Genomic DNA, 14,611 nt, shown 5'->3' on the forward strand with positions numbered 1-14,611 from the left:
GACAGCTATCTTAGGTGCCAATTTCTAAAGAGTACTTTCAAGAATGAAGTAGAAATATGGTGCCAGGTAAGTTTAACCCAAGACTCCACATGTAACTGGTAAAATATCAAAATGACCTTACTCCAGTGAAGTCGACCATATTCTTGAGTGTCAGCCCCCACCAGCATGAAGTCATTTTGAAAGGCATGAAAGTCTTAGCCCACCTAGGATCCCTGTATTTCTTGATCTGCCCTATAGAAAGGTCTAATGTATTTCTCACGCCAAGTTTATGTTGCTCCAGAGAATACCTAAAAGATGATGCTGTGAAAGTGCTGCACTCAATATGTCAGCAAATTTGGAAAACTCAGCAGTGGCCATGGAACTGGAAAGGGCCAGTTTTCATTTCAATCCCAAAGAAAGGAAATGCCGAAGAATGCTCAAACTACTGCATAATCGCACGCTTCCCTGGTGACTCAGAGGTTAAAGTGTCTGCCTGCAATGCGGGAGACCCGGGTTTGATCCCCGGGTTGGGAAGATCCCCTGGAGAAGGAAATGGCAACCCACTCCAGTATCTTTGTCTGGAGAATCCCATGGAGGGAGGAGCCTGGTAGGCTACAGTGCACAGGGTTGCAAAGAGTCGGACACCTGAGTGACTTCACTTTCTTTCACACACTAGTAAAGTAATGCTCAAAATTCTCCAAGCCAGGCTTCAGCAATATGTGAACTGTGAACTTCCAGATGGTCAAGCTGGTTTTAGAAAAGGCAGAGGAACCAGAGATCAAATTGCCAACATCCAATGGATCATCGAAAAAGCAAGAGAGTTCCCCAAAAAAACCCATCTATTTCTGCTTTATTGACTATGCCAAAGCCTTTGACTGTGTAGATCACAACAAACTGTGGAAAATTCTGAAAGAGATGGGAATACCAGACCACCTGACCTGCCTCTTGAGAAACCTATATGCAGGTCAGGAAGCAACAGTTAGAACTAGACATGGAACAACAGACTGGTTCCAAATAGGAAAAGGAGTACATCAAGGCTGTATATTGTCACCCTGCTTATCTAACTTATATGCAGAGTATATCATGAGAAATGCTGGGCTGGAAGAAGCACAAGCTGGAATCAAGATTGACAGGAGATATATCAATAACCTCAGATATGCAGATGACACCACACTTATGGCAGAAATTGAAGAGGAACTAAAGAGCCTCTTGATGAAAGTGAAAGAGAAGAGTGAAAAAGTTGGCTTAAAACTCAACATTCAGAAAACAAAGATCATGGCATTTGGTCCCATCACTTCATGGCAAATAGATGGGGAAACAGTGGAAGCAGTGCCAGACTTTATTTTTTTGGGCTCCAAAATCACTGCAGATGGTGATTGCAGCCATGAAATTAAAAGACACTTACTCCTTGGAAGGAGTTATGACCAAGCTAGACAGCATATTAAAAAGCAGACACATTACTTTGCCAACAGAAGTCCGTCTAGTCAAGGCTATGGTTTTTCCAGTGGTCACGTATGGATGTGAGAGTTGGACTGTGAAGAAAGCTGAGCGCTAAAGAATTGATGCTTTTGAACTGTGGTGTTGGAGAAGACTCTTGAGAGTCCCTTGGACTGCAAGGAGATCCAACCAGTCCATCCTAAAGGAGATCAGTCCTGGGTGTTCCTTGGAAGGACTGATGTTAAAACTGAAACTCCATTACTTTGGCCACCTGATGCAAAGAACTGACTCATTGGAAAAGACTCTGATGCTGGGAAAGATTGAGGGCAGGAGAAGAAGGGGACGACAGAGGATGAGATGGTTGGATGACATCACTGACTCAATGGACTTGAGTTTGGGTAGGCTCCAGGTGTTGGTAACGGACAGGGAGGCCTGGCGTGCTGCAGTTCATGGGGTCACAAAGAGTCGGACTCGACTGAGCGACTGAACTGAACTGACAGAATACCCTGCCTCCACCTCTGGATTCTAGGTTGTCTTAGGAGAAACTAGTGTTCTCCAGAGTATTCAGGTGTAAATGGTAGAAGTTAATATGATGGGGCTTAAGGAAGTTACTTACAAGTTATGGAAAAAAGAATCTAAGAAAGAGTGGATATGTGTATATGGAAAACTGGCTCACTTTACAGCTGAAACTAAGACAACATTGTAAATCAATCCAATAAAAATAATTTAAAAAATAAAATAAAATTCGAATGTGGTATAAAAAAAAGTTATGGCAGCCTACCCTACTTAAAGATAACCCCAGATCACCTAGAGGCATCTTTTTTCTGTCTTGTGTGGCCCTTGCAAGGTTCCTGTCCTGGTTAGCCAGGTATAGTTGTGTGCAGGCATCTGTTACCCTAGGAAGAAGGGTAAAATGGGTCTTTCTGTGATCTACCAACACCTATCAACTTGCTACTTTACCTTAAGGACCAATAGGTCTTGGCACAGAGCCCAGGTCACCCAGTCCCCACCCTCCTGGTGAGTTTCCCTCTGGAGGTATCCGTCCTCAGGTGGATTGGTTCATCCTTACCTCTGCAGGTCCAAAAGTGTTATCTGAGGCCTGGCTTTGACAAACCGCAGAGGCTTCCATTGGAACCTTAAGCTTCTGGGACCTTAACTCTGCTCTGGTTAGTACACAGCCCAGGCAGGAAGGCCCTGAGGAGGTAGACACCCAGGCCTTGCCCCGAGGGTGTGATTAAGTTCACCTAGGAGCCAGGAGTCCATTGCACCATGGATCTAAACTAGCAAGGACACCCCTGCAAAATAGACACTGTCTGTTGGATTGTACATTACTAGCTTTTGACAGCTTTGATTGGCCTCCTTGGGCCATTTGCCTACCTTTGAGTCAAGGGCAGTGTTTAGAATGATTATCTACCTGGATCAGTTGACTTGGGTCAGCATATTCCCCAGTGAAGCTAGCTAGGAGAGGGATGGGATGCCGTGATTGATAGCCTAACAGGGGCCTGAGTGGATGGGGAGCTGCAAGTCTCCAAAGAAATGAAGGCATGTGTTATCAAAGCAAAAGGGGAATGGTGCTTTCTGGGTGAAAACCTATTCTTTCAATGCTCTCTCACTGCCTACACAAGTCTAGTGTTTTTACAAGATTCCCACTTCATGCAAAAGTGGAAAACTGACAAAGATGATACACTTCCCCTTGCTCTGTGCAAAAGATTAACATCATTTTGCTACAACACACTTGGAACATTACTCTATTAAACTGCTGGTAGGAACACAACTAGCTTCTCTTCAAAAATAGAGTCAGAAAGTAATATAACGGAAACTAAATTCCTTTATACTTCTCAAAATCAGGTGATTAATAGAAAAGACATCTGATGAAAATGGGTAAAGAAAATGGCATCATTCCTAGTACGCATAAATGTGTTTTTTCGCCCCCAGGCCGCCAGGTGTAGTCACCACGTTATTAATTCTTATAAAACCCCAGAGTGGGAAGAGGCAAATATAGAAGGATGATATTTCTTTCTCTCTCTCAGTTCATCTCAGAAATTCAAAAACAGACTTGGGTAAAGGACAGTGATTGGGCCAAGGTGTTACTCTAGGAGTGTCCTTCATTACCATGGATGTGTTCAGCATCTAACATTTTTTCTAATCAGGCCTGGAAGAGAAGAGACATCACTGAGGCCTTGAGTCCTGATGAAATGTACATCTTCTTGCACGCCTCCTTTAGATTTCATCAGAGCATTTTCTGAGGGTGGACAAGGCTGTACATTCTCCATTCACTTCTGTTTGCCCAGTAGATTGAGGTAAACAGCACTCAGCAAAACAGTAAAGCAGGCAAATTAAGTTTATCTTCATCCTCTCAGTGCCCAGGGCCCTCTGTGGTCTGCTGATTTTCACCAGCAAGGGAGGAGAGAATGTGATCTTGGTTCTTTCATATCAGGTTCTTTCATTATCTAAGCATGTTAACCCTGTAAATTCAGCTCTGAAGATTAAGTGAAAGACTTCACCCCCTTTTAAATAGAATGTTAGGTAAAGAGGAGCAGAGATAGGCCTTCCCAAACCTCCCAAAATCACACTATGCTTATTTCTAAAAGTAGTGTTAAGAGAATAATATCATTTGATGGCATGTGGACTCTAAGGAAAGCAGTAATTCCTGTTTTTTTTTGTTTGTTTGTTTGTTTTTTTAACTCTCTACAAGTTTTCTCTGTCCCCTGAGAAAAAAATAGCCAGGGATTAGCCATGGGGCCGCAAAAGAGTCGGACACAGCTTAGCGACTAAACAACAACAAAGCCTAGTCTAGCTCTGTTGGAAAAAGAGGTTGGATGGGGGGAAATAGTCTGGCTGCCACCCCACCAGCACTCACTCTCACTGTTGGAGCTCTTTCTGCAATCCTTCTCACCGCAGTGGTCTCAGTTGTACCATGCTTCTCTCTTTCTTCAGACTCTAGGGAGGGAGGAGTCAAATTCACCCCAACTTGGGACTTCCCTGGTGGTCCAGTGATTAAGACACTGTGCTTCCATGGTAGGGAGCAGCCAGAAAAACAGAAAACACAACAAAAATAAACTCTCACCACCCCTGACCCCAGCACTTCCCCCTGGCCCCAGTACTTTCCCCTCTGGGTCAGGTTTCAACCATCTCTCATTGCATCCATTAGTATCAGCTGTTTAACCAATTGGTTATAGCCTCCCAGCATGTTTCCACGGCTGAAAACAAACCTAAAGACTATTGGTCTGCAACCCACCCCCAGCATCGCCTTTTTTTTGTTTGTTTGTTTGGCATAAGGATTAAGTCAGTCAAATAGAGAAAAGAATATAATAATCTACCATATTTCTATCACTCATACTCAATCAGGTTTTCTCCACATTTACTTGATCTATTCCCCTCTTTTTTGTTATTTATTCTTTTTATTTGCTGAAGTTCTTTAAAGCAACTCTGGATATCATATTATTTTACTTCTGAATCTCTCAAAATATTGACTTAAAATACAGTAACCACAATATCATTATCACACCAACCAAAATTACCAACAGTACTTTGGTATCACAAATACCCAGTCCATAATTAAGTTTCCCTTATTGTCTCTAATGTGTCTGTTTATAGTTGGTTTATTTGAATCAGGACCCAAGCAAGGTCCCCATATTACATTTGGTTATCATTTAAGTCTTTAAAATTATTTTCCCATCCTTGAGCACTTTTTAAAAAACTAACTTTAGAGCTTCCCTGTTGGTCCGGTAGTTAAGATTCTGTACCTCCACTGCAGAAGGCATGGGTTTGACACCTGGTCAGGGAAGTTCCACATGCTGTGCCATACGGCCAAAAAAAATTAGTTAAATTTTTAAAAAACTATCTAAATGGCACACCTTGACTTATCTGATTACAATGCTTAGAGTTTCTTTGTTGTTACTGCTTTGGTTTTTTCTGTTTTTTCATTAATAAGAGACCTGATGGTGTGTGTGTGGTGGGGTTGGGGGAGGCATTAAGATATTTGCATCTGAGGAGAGAAATGGCACTTGATTCATATGCAAGCCAAAAACAATAATAATAATAATAGCTAGCATGTGTTGAAGGCTAACTATATGCCAGCCATTGCTCTAAGTGCTTCACATGTATTTACCTCATTTTTAAAAGATAACTGCATTAGAGGATTTCAGGGTGCAGGTGAGACAGGAAGAAATTGCTGTCTTTTGGGGTTGAAGGAAGGTTATCTAAATGGGTCACTGAGCTTATGAGTGTTGCAGGTGAGGGACCATCAGCTCAGTTCAGTTCAGTCGCTCAGTCGAGTCCGACTCTTTGCGACCCCATGAACTGCAGCACGCTAGGCCTCCCTGTCCATCACCAACTCCCCCAGTTTACTCAAACTCATGTCCATCGAGTCGGTGATGCCATCCAACCATCTCATTCTCTGTCGTCCCATTCTCCTCCTGCCCCCAATCCCTCCCAGCATCAGGGTCTTTTCCAATGAGTCAACTCTTCGCGTGAGGTGGCCAAAGTATTGGAGTTTCAGCTTCAGCATCAGTCCTTCCAATGAACACCCAGGACTGATCTCCTTTAGGATGGACTGGTTGGATCTCCTTGCAGTCCAAGGGACTCTCAAGAGTCTTCTCCAACACCACAGTTCAAAAGCATCAATTCTTTAGCGCTCAGCTTTCTTCACAGTCCAACTCTCACATCCATACGTGACCACTGGAAAAACCATAGCCTTGACTAGACGGACTTCTGTTGGCAAAGTAATGTGTCTGCTTTTTAATATGCTGTCTAGCTTGGTCATAACTCCTTCCAAGGAGTAAGTGTCTTTTAATTTCATGGCTGCAATCACCATCTGCAGTGATTTTGGAGCCCAAAAAAATAAAGTCTGGCACTGCTTCCACTGTTTCCCCATCTATTTGCCATGAAGTGATGGGACCAAATGCCATGATCTTTGTTTTCTGAATGTTGAGTTTTAAGCCAACTTTTTCACTCTTCTCTTTCACTTTCATCAAGAGGCTCTTTAGTTCCTCTTCAATTTCTGCCATAAGTGTGGTGTCATCTGCATATCTGAGGTTATTGATATATCTCCTGTCAATCTTGATTCCAGCTTGTGCTTCTTCCAGCCCAGCATTTCTCATGATATACTCTGCATATAAGTTAGATAAGCAGGGTGACAATATACAGCCTTGATGTACTCCTTTTCCTATTTGGAACCAGTCTGTTGTTCCATGTCTAGTTCTAACTGTTGCTTCCTGACCTGCATATAGGTTTCTCAAGAGGCAGGTCAGGTGGTCTGGTATTCCCATCTCTTTCAGAATTTTCTACAGTTTGTTGTGATCTACACAGTCAAAGGCTTTGGCATAGTCAATAAAGCAGAAATAGATGTTTTTCTGGAACTCTCTTGCTTTTTCGATGATCCATTGGATGTTGGCAATTTGATCTCTGGTTCCTCTGCCTTTTCTAAATCCAGCTTGAACATCTGGAAGTTCACAGTTCACATATTGCTGAAGCCTGGCTTGGAGAATTTTTGAGCATTACTTTACTAGTGTGTGAGATGAGTGCAATTGTGCGGTAGTTTGAGCATTCTTTGGGATTGCCTTTCTTTGGGATTGAAATGACCATAGGTGGATGTAAAATTCTCTGAGCACTAGCTGAATTTTCTTCTCTATTCCCAACTATAAAGTGATGTCTTATCACTCAGTGGTAAAGAATTCACCTGCAATGCAGGAGACTTGGGTTTGACCCCTGGGTTGGGAAGATCCCTTGGAGAAGAAAATGGCAACCCATTGCAGTATTCTTGCCTGGGAAATCCCATGGACAGAGGAGCCTGCTGGGCTACAATCGACAGGGTTGCGAAAGAGTCAGACACGACTTAGCGACTAAACAACATCAAAAGGAAATGTTTTCACTGCTACATAGTATTTTCAGGAAGTCTCAAAAGGGGAATATAGTACTTTAGTCCTTTTTCCCAGACAGGGCTCTCTCCCCCATCCCCACCCTGTGTAAGTCATATGTGCATGGCCCCAGACACCACACCTCTGGCGGTAACTCAGTGATTCATCCCGAGTAGTGGTGGCAGAAGGCTAGCTGGAATTGCTTAGCCTGGGGAGACTTTCTCAATGTTCCTGTGAGTAAGTGGGATTAGTATTTATCAATTATAATAATTTTGGTTTCTTATCCCTGAAATTGAGGCCACAGGCCATATGGCAAAACTCAGACATATGGTATTAAACACTGGTTTCTACACTTCAGGTGCTTCGGAGTCTGATCCTTTGAAAACTGAGGATCAGTGCAACCGAAGTTGCTGATGAAGACTCCAACAGAAGGCCTGTGGGAGATGGACCTTAGCACGGGGATAGCTCTGGGCTTGAGCTGAGTCAGAGTCAGGGGTTCATAGGGGACCTGACTATTGAGACCCTGAAGGTGAGGTCAGGAGCAGGCTTAGCTTGCTGCTAGAGAAAGCTGGGGCTGGACACTAGCATCTAGTTCCATGAAACCAAAGTAGAGTGGAGGTGGTCCAAGATCAGGCTTACTTCAGAATCCCAGGTTTATAATCCCAGAGCTAAGCTGGCAGAAGATGTTAAGATGAGACATAATGCCAGGGTGACACCAATCAGCATAGAAGAGTTCCTCTGAGTTCAATTATCTTCCATCTGGTCTTTGTGGAAGGCTAGAGGACCTGGCATGGCAGCAGGCCTTCATCTACCTTGACGGCATTGCTCTCTGGGCCTGATGCCTCCCCCTGTACCATGCTAGGTTGCTTCAGTTGTGTCCGACTCTTTGAGACTCTTTGGACTGTAGCCCACCAGGCTCTTCTGTCCATGAAATTCTCCAGGCACAAATACTGGAGTGGGTTGCCATGCTTTCCTCCAGGAGATCTTCCCGACCCAGGGATTGAACCTGCATCTCTTATGTCTCCTGTATTGGCAGGCAGTTCTTTACCACTAGTGCCATCTGGGAAGCCCGTTTTCCCCACAGGGATACCCTTCTGGGCAGTCTGTCTTGGACCTTTCCCAACCCACCTCCTCTTATTAAAAGTATCCACACAGAGTTGAGCATGGCTGTGTGGCAGGCAGGTAATATAAGAATTGCTTCTCTTGGGCAGTCCCTGGTCATCTTTATTAACTAAAAAATAAAACAAAATTATTGTTCAGGCAAAATAATTTGGTATAAATTTCTACCACTAATTGCAGCCTTAGTTACTCTATCCATTTGAACCTTTGAGAAAATACATGTTTAAGATCCATAAATGTCATTATCTTATTTTCTACCTTAGGGAAACAAATCTATATAGAGCTCCACAACCAAAATAAATAGGAATTTAAATCAAATGGGCTTGCACACCTAATGACCCCCTTCAGTGGTAGAAATGTTTAATGATAGTTTAGTTTATGGAAACCCCAGAGACCAGGTTCCAAACAGTCTCAGCTGGAAAGCCCAAGTCTTTTTCTTTTGGAAATTCTCAATGATATGTTTTCAAAGCAGCTGATAAAACAGTTAATTATAGTGAGGTGTTTGGCTCCTCTGTAACATACACTTTCTTCTAGTCTATGATTGGAGCTTCTTGTCATGTACCCTGAGCAGGGCTAGCTAATGCTACCATATTTTTTTTTTTCCATGAAGAGAAGAAATTCCTTAAATTACCTCATAGGTAGGGCTTCAGATACAAGGGCAAAGTCTCGCATAAAAGCATTTAATTGATTTTCCCCCAAAGTCTGGAGAATTAGGGGCCACACTACCCTCATTTCTTCAAAGACAGGAGCTGCTTTCTGTGGTGGAAGTCTCCTGGACTGGTGCCAGAGAACTTTTGACTGGTTGAGAAAAGAAATCTCCCTTTTGGATATGTGGATTGTAAAGAAACAGCAGTAGAACTGAGGACTCTAATATCACCCCTGATTTGAAATGAGTAGGACCAATTCTTACTGCTCTTGGTGGAAACTGGTTCTCCGCCTAACTCAGAAGGGTGACAATTTGACTCAGTTCAGTACAGGATCATATACCTAACTGCAGACTCAGCATCTTCATTTGGAGGCTGAATGGACATTGCAAACACATCCCAAACTAAACTTCCAATCTCTGTGCCACCCCACCTCCCTGCTTCTCTCCACAAACCTGCTTCCACTGCACCTTTCCCCAACTCAACCTTTAGCAACTCAACATTTCCATGCCTCAAGCCAGAAACGCTTTTTTTGTTTGTTTCCAGAAACATCTTTGATACCTTTCATTTCCTACAACCACTCTGTGTGGGAAATCCTCTTGAACTCTCTCTTCAAAACATATTCAGATTCCACTTCTTCTCTTCACCTTTACTACTATCGTCTGGATCCAAGCCAGTACTATATCTTACCTGAATTACAAAGAAAAAAAAGAGGAAAAAAAAATCCTTCCATTCTTACATTTTTAAAAAGGAACATAATTGATTTACCATGGTGTGTTAGCTTCTGCTATACAGTGAAGTGAATCAGCTATATGTACACATATATACCATGCCTCTTGGACCTCCCTCCCACCCCCTTCTGCCCTACCCTTCTTGGTCATCACAGAGCACCAAGCTGAGCTCCCTGTGCCATGCAGCAGATTCCCACAGCTATCTATTTCATACACGGTATTTATGTCAATCATAACCTCCCCACACATCCCACCCTCCCCTTCCTGTCCTGTGTCCACAAACCCTTCCACTCCTGCCCCTCTACTGTCTGTTCTTAATAGCCGTCAGCAATACTTTCAAAGCAGGTTGTGCCACTGCTAGTCACAATCCTGCAACATCTTCATCTTTCACTCCGAGTGAAAACCAAAGCCCTTACAACAGCTCACAGACCTCCTAGGATCTCTCCCGTTCCCCAGCCCGCCTCCTCACGCCATTATCTCCCCAGACCTCCTCTGCTTGTTCTTCTCCTTTCGCTCACTCCACTCCTCCCATGCTGGCCTTGGACCAGCTGGCACCGCTTGGCACAAACCATCTGGACCTTGATTCGACTTCAGGGGCTCTCACATTTTAGGGAACATTGGACTCTTCTGGAGGAGGGTTGCTGGGCCCACCAGAGTTTCTGACGGGGCCTGAAAATTTGCCTTCCTAATAAGTTCCCAGATATTAGTGCAGTTGGTCTGAGTGCAGACCAGACTTTGAGGACCACTGTTCCAGCTGTTCCTTCTGCCAGAAGCTCTTTCCCTGTGTATGTCCTTGATTTACTCGTTCATCTCGTATAAGCCTTTGCTCTCGTGTTACCTTCTCAGTGAAACCTACTCTGACCACTCTGTTTTTTATAGATTTATCTTTTGGCTTCATTAGGTCTTCGTTGCTGTGCTTATGCTCTGTAGCTGTGGCAAGGGCAGAGTTCCTCCGCCGCACGTGGGATCTTCCCAGACCAGGGATCGAACCTGTGTCCCCTACAATGGAAGGCAGGTTCTTAGCCACTGGACCACCAGGGTAGTCCTTGACCACTCTATTTTATATCACCAGCTACTACCTCACCCTGGTCACTCATGATCCATCACCTTACCCTGGTCTACTCTTGTTCTGTGGCACTCATCACCTTCTAACACTCTGTGTAATTTATTAATACAAGCTCCTCAGGTAGTCACCTTTTAATTTGTTCACAGCTGTATGCCCAGTGCTTAGGAAAGCACCTGGCACATGATAGAGGCTCAGTGAATATTTCCTGCACAACTGACAGAATACCTAATATTCCTGTAAATTCCAAGGGTAAGAATTCTAATCTCTGCACAAGCTTCAAAAGAGACTTTATTTGGCATCTGTTTCTGCTACTTCGTTTATATAACATGTCTTCTTTCTCTCAATCTCTTCACCTCAAATCTACTTATCTTTTTAGTCAGATCTATTTTCTACTTTCTAGTACAGTGGCAACTCAGCTGTTTCTAACTATTCTCATTAGTTTCCTGGGTGTTATTTTGGTGAATCCTGGTTATAAAGCCTCAGAAAATACAGACCAGGTTCTGAACAAATGGCCAAGTTATAGGATTTGATAAATGCATGTTGGGTGATTGAACATTATTATAAAAAATGTTTAATAAAACAATAGCTTTTATATTCACAAGCAAATAAAAGCCAACAATTTACAAAGTTCCTTCACATTAAATTCTTTTAATTGTCATAAGAATTCTTTAGGTTAAGTATAAAAGTATAGTTGTGTTCATCTGACATCTGGGGAAAGTGAATTTAGCTTAATTTAGGTTAAAATTCAGATAACAGAAGCCACCTCATCAGGATTAAATGAAATCACGGAAGTTTCAAAATATGTTTCCCTTCTCTAAGAGGTCTTAAGAAAGCTAATTACATACACTAATTTTACTGAGTTCCTACAGTGTGCCAAGAGCTTAATAAATCTTAAGCTCTATGTCTCTAAATCTTTAACTACATTCCTGTAATGTGTTGTTTATTATTATTTTCTGATGCAGAACAAACTTCAAAAGATTAAATATCCTGCACACAGTCACACAGCTAGCAAGTAATGGAGTCAGGATTTGAATTCAGCTCCAAAATCATGATTTTTCTATTTCTGTATAACACAGATTTTTTTTGACTCAGCGTCCAAGGCTTTTCTGTACATGATGACCAGTAACTGTTATGCTGCCCTGTGCTAATTATTAATTAAATTGTTAGTTTTAAAAATACATTTTATACCAGCTTTAAATAATTATTTAAATTAAATTAATTAAATTATTTAATGCTAGTCCTCTTGGTTTAGCTACAGGGCGTGAATCTTTTTTTTAGCTTTTATTTCATTTTTTAAAAATTACTTCTTTGGCCACATCGCGTGACGTGTGGGATCTTAGTTCCCCAAACAGGGATTGAACCTCTGCCCCCTACGTTGGTAATGTGGAGTCTTAACCACTGGGCCACCAGAGAAGTCCCCAGGGTATGAATCTTAATGGCTGCTGTCTGATGTGTGCTTTCCTTTGGCTTTTACATACCTAGAAAATTAAAGCTAAAACAGGCCTAGAAGTCATGTGTTTTATACTTTTGTTTCACAAATAGGAAAACTTAAGTCCAAAGAGGATAAATGAGTTGCTTAAAATGAAACCTAGGGGCAGAAGTAAATCCAAGATGTGTTTTGCTCTGTGTGCAGACCTTGCTTCTACAAATGCTTTTCTGAAGGCTTTTGTGACAAACTGGATGGACATTGTTGCTACTTTGTACCTAAGGCTGATGGGCACACTCAGGGCTGTCAGGTAGCAGCTGAAGCACCCTTCACCACCTGGCCCTTTCCTCCTAACGCAGCCTGCTGTCATATGCAGTGCATGATGGTGGGCAGACCCAGATAAAATTCATGTGTGGAGAAACGATGGCTAGAAGTAGCCAAGGCGGGAACTTGTGCAGTGCCTAAAGATCCCAGCTCAGAGAACCAGGAGGCTGCACGGTCCAGCTTAACAATGGCTGAGAGCTGACCATGCCCACCTGCGGTCAGAGTCTTGGTTTGTGCAGGCTGTGAGATCACAGGCACAAGTCTTTGGTCTCCAAAAGATGTTTTCACATAAAAGGGAGATCCTAAGACCCTTTCAAACGTCCCCAGAAGGCTTGCTTCAGCCTTTTGCTGGGAATGAACCGGAATGCTGAATCCAGAGCCACAGTGTTGCGAATATTTCTGTTAAGCAAGTCACGAGGCTGACTATGCTGGAGGCTTATATTTGTAGAGACATTGAAATGAAGGCGGTGGAGGTGCCTCTTTCAGACAAGTCTTAGTGCTGGTAACAAAGCAAATGCCTAATGGGCCTAAAGTCCAAGATGGGAGTTTGCCCTTCTGCCTGCTCCTTAGAAGAAGAAGAAAAAAAAAAAAATCCTGGAAAGGTTTCCAGCAAACTCTTTGACCTATTCTCCAGTTGGTTCAAACTTTAACCACAATCTTGGGGTAGTTTTAAAAGCCATTTTCGTCTCCACTTCTGTATAACATTGACCGTCTCCATAAAATAGGCTCTAAAAGCTACTTCACTAAACTATAACATATCAATATTTCAACCTGAAGCCTTGAGGCTTGTCAGACATCCCTCCTACACTGAATAGAAGCTCAACAAACATATGATAAATCATTTCTTGAAAAATGACTTCCTCATTTGAACTGGGAGCTCTTTTCCAATCCCTTGAAAGTTCATCTCTTGTGCTCACCTATGCAAAACTCTGCTCAGTGCCGAGCTTGCAGTAGATATTTAGTGTGCATTTGTTGGCTAAGTGAGTGGATTACAGGAGCAGAGGAAGCAGAAATAATCTGCAGCCTTGTTCGTAAGGGGTCTCTCAGTATTCCCTTTACTGTGCCCTCTGCCCAGCCCCTCAGGACCTCGTACCGTCACACACACACATTCATGCACGCCCTCTTGCCATCTACCCTAGCCCTGGCACCACGGAGCACTTTTTCTTTATGGATTCACCCGAGGCTAGAGCCCTGCCAAACCCTTTCTTTCCAGGAACCATATGACTGTTCTGTTTCTGTAATGCAGCCAGAGTAGTGTGCCAACGAGCTCTGTGCGAGGTTGGGGCTTATTCGTTCAAGCCACTCTATTAGAAAAATCTACCATCGGGCTGTTTGCCCATTAATTAAATTGCCTTGTGTGGACGGAAGGGCAGGGAAAGGATCTGGGTAAGGAAAGAATCTGGGCAAGCTGTCTACTCCAGGTTTAAGTGAAATTATTATGAACTTTGAAAAGGGATGGCAGTTTTTTTCCTTCTTTGAGATTGAAAATATTTTATGAGTAGATACTAGCTAAGAAATGTGATTATGTGATTTTCTTCTTCTATTGTGTTATTCTTACTGCTGTTTATTGTTCAATAGAAGATGATCTTCCTTCAAAATAAAGTCTGACTCTTATTTCAGAATGATTGCAGGAAAGAGCCCTGGCCAAAGAACCAGCGGACCTGCTGTGTCAGAACCACTGAAGGTTCAGACCATTGACTTTACCTTCCCAAGGCAAGGTGTCTGCCCTGCCTGCCTCAGGAGGTTCTTCGGAAGAGTCCTCTTGAACGCTCCTTGAAAAACTGTATAATGTATCAATATTATTTTTCAGTATATTAAGGATGTGGCCCTTGGCTTCTTTTTAAGAAAGTGCTGGGATTGGTTATGACCATTATTTTGTAAGAGGGACCAGAAACCAGGTCAACCACCTGGGAATCCTGGGTAGAGAAGGTGGGAGGGAAGATGGCGATGGGAAGAGAAGGAGGCATTAGACTGCCCCCAAGTGGCAACTTGGGCATGAAGCCTGGATGGTGGTGGAAGATGACCCC

Source organism: Cervus canadensis, chromosome 13, assembly GCF_019320065.1.
Source record: "Cervus canadensis isolate Bull #8, Minnesota chromosome 13, ASM1932006v1, whole genome shotgun sequence".
Lineage (NCBI taxonomy): Eukaryota > Metazoa > Chordata > Mammalia > Artiodactyla > Cervidae > Cervus > Cervus canadensis.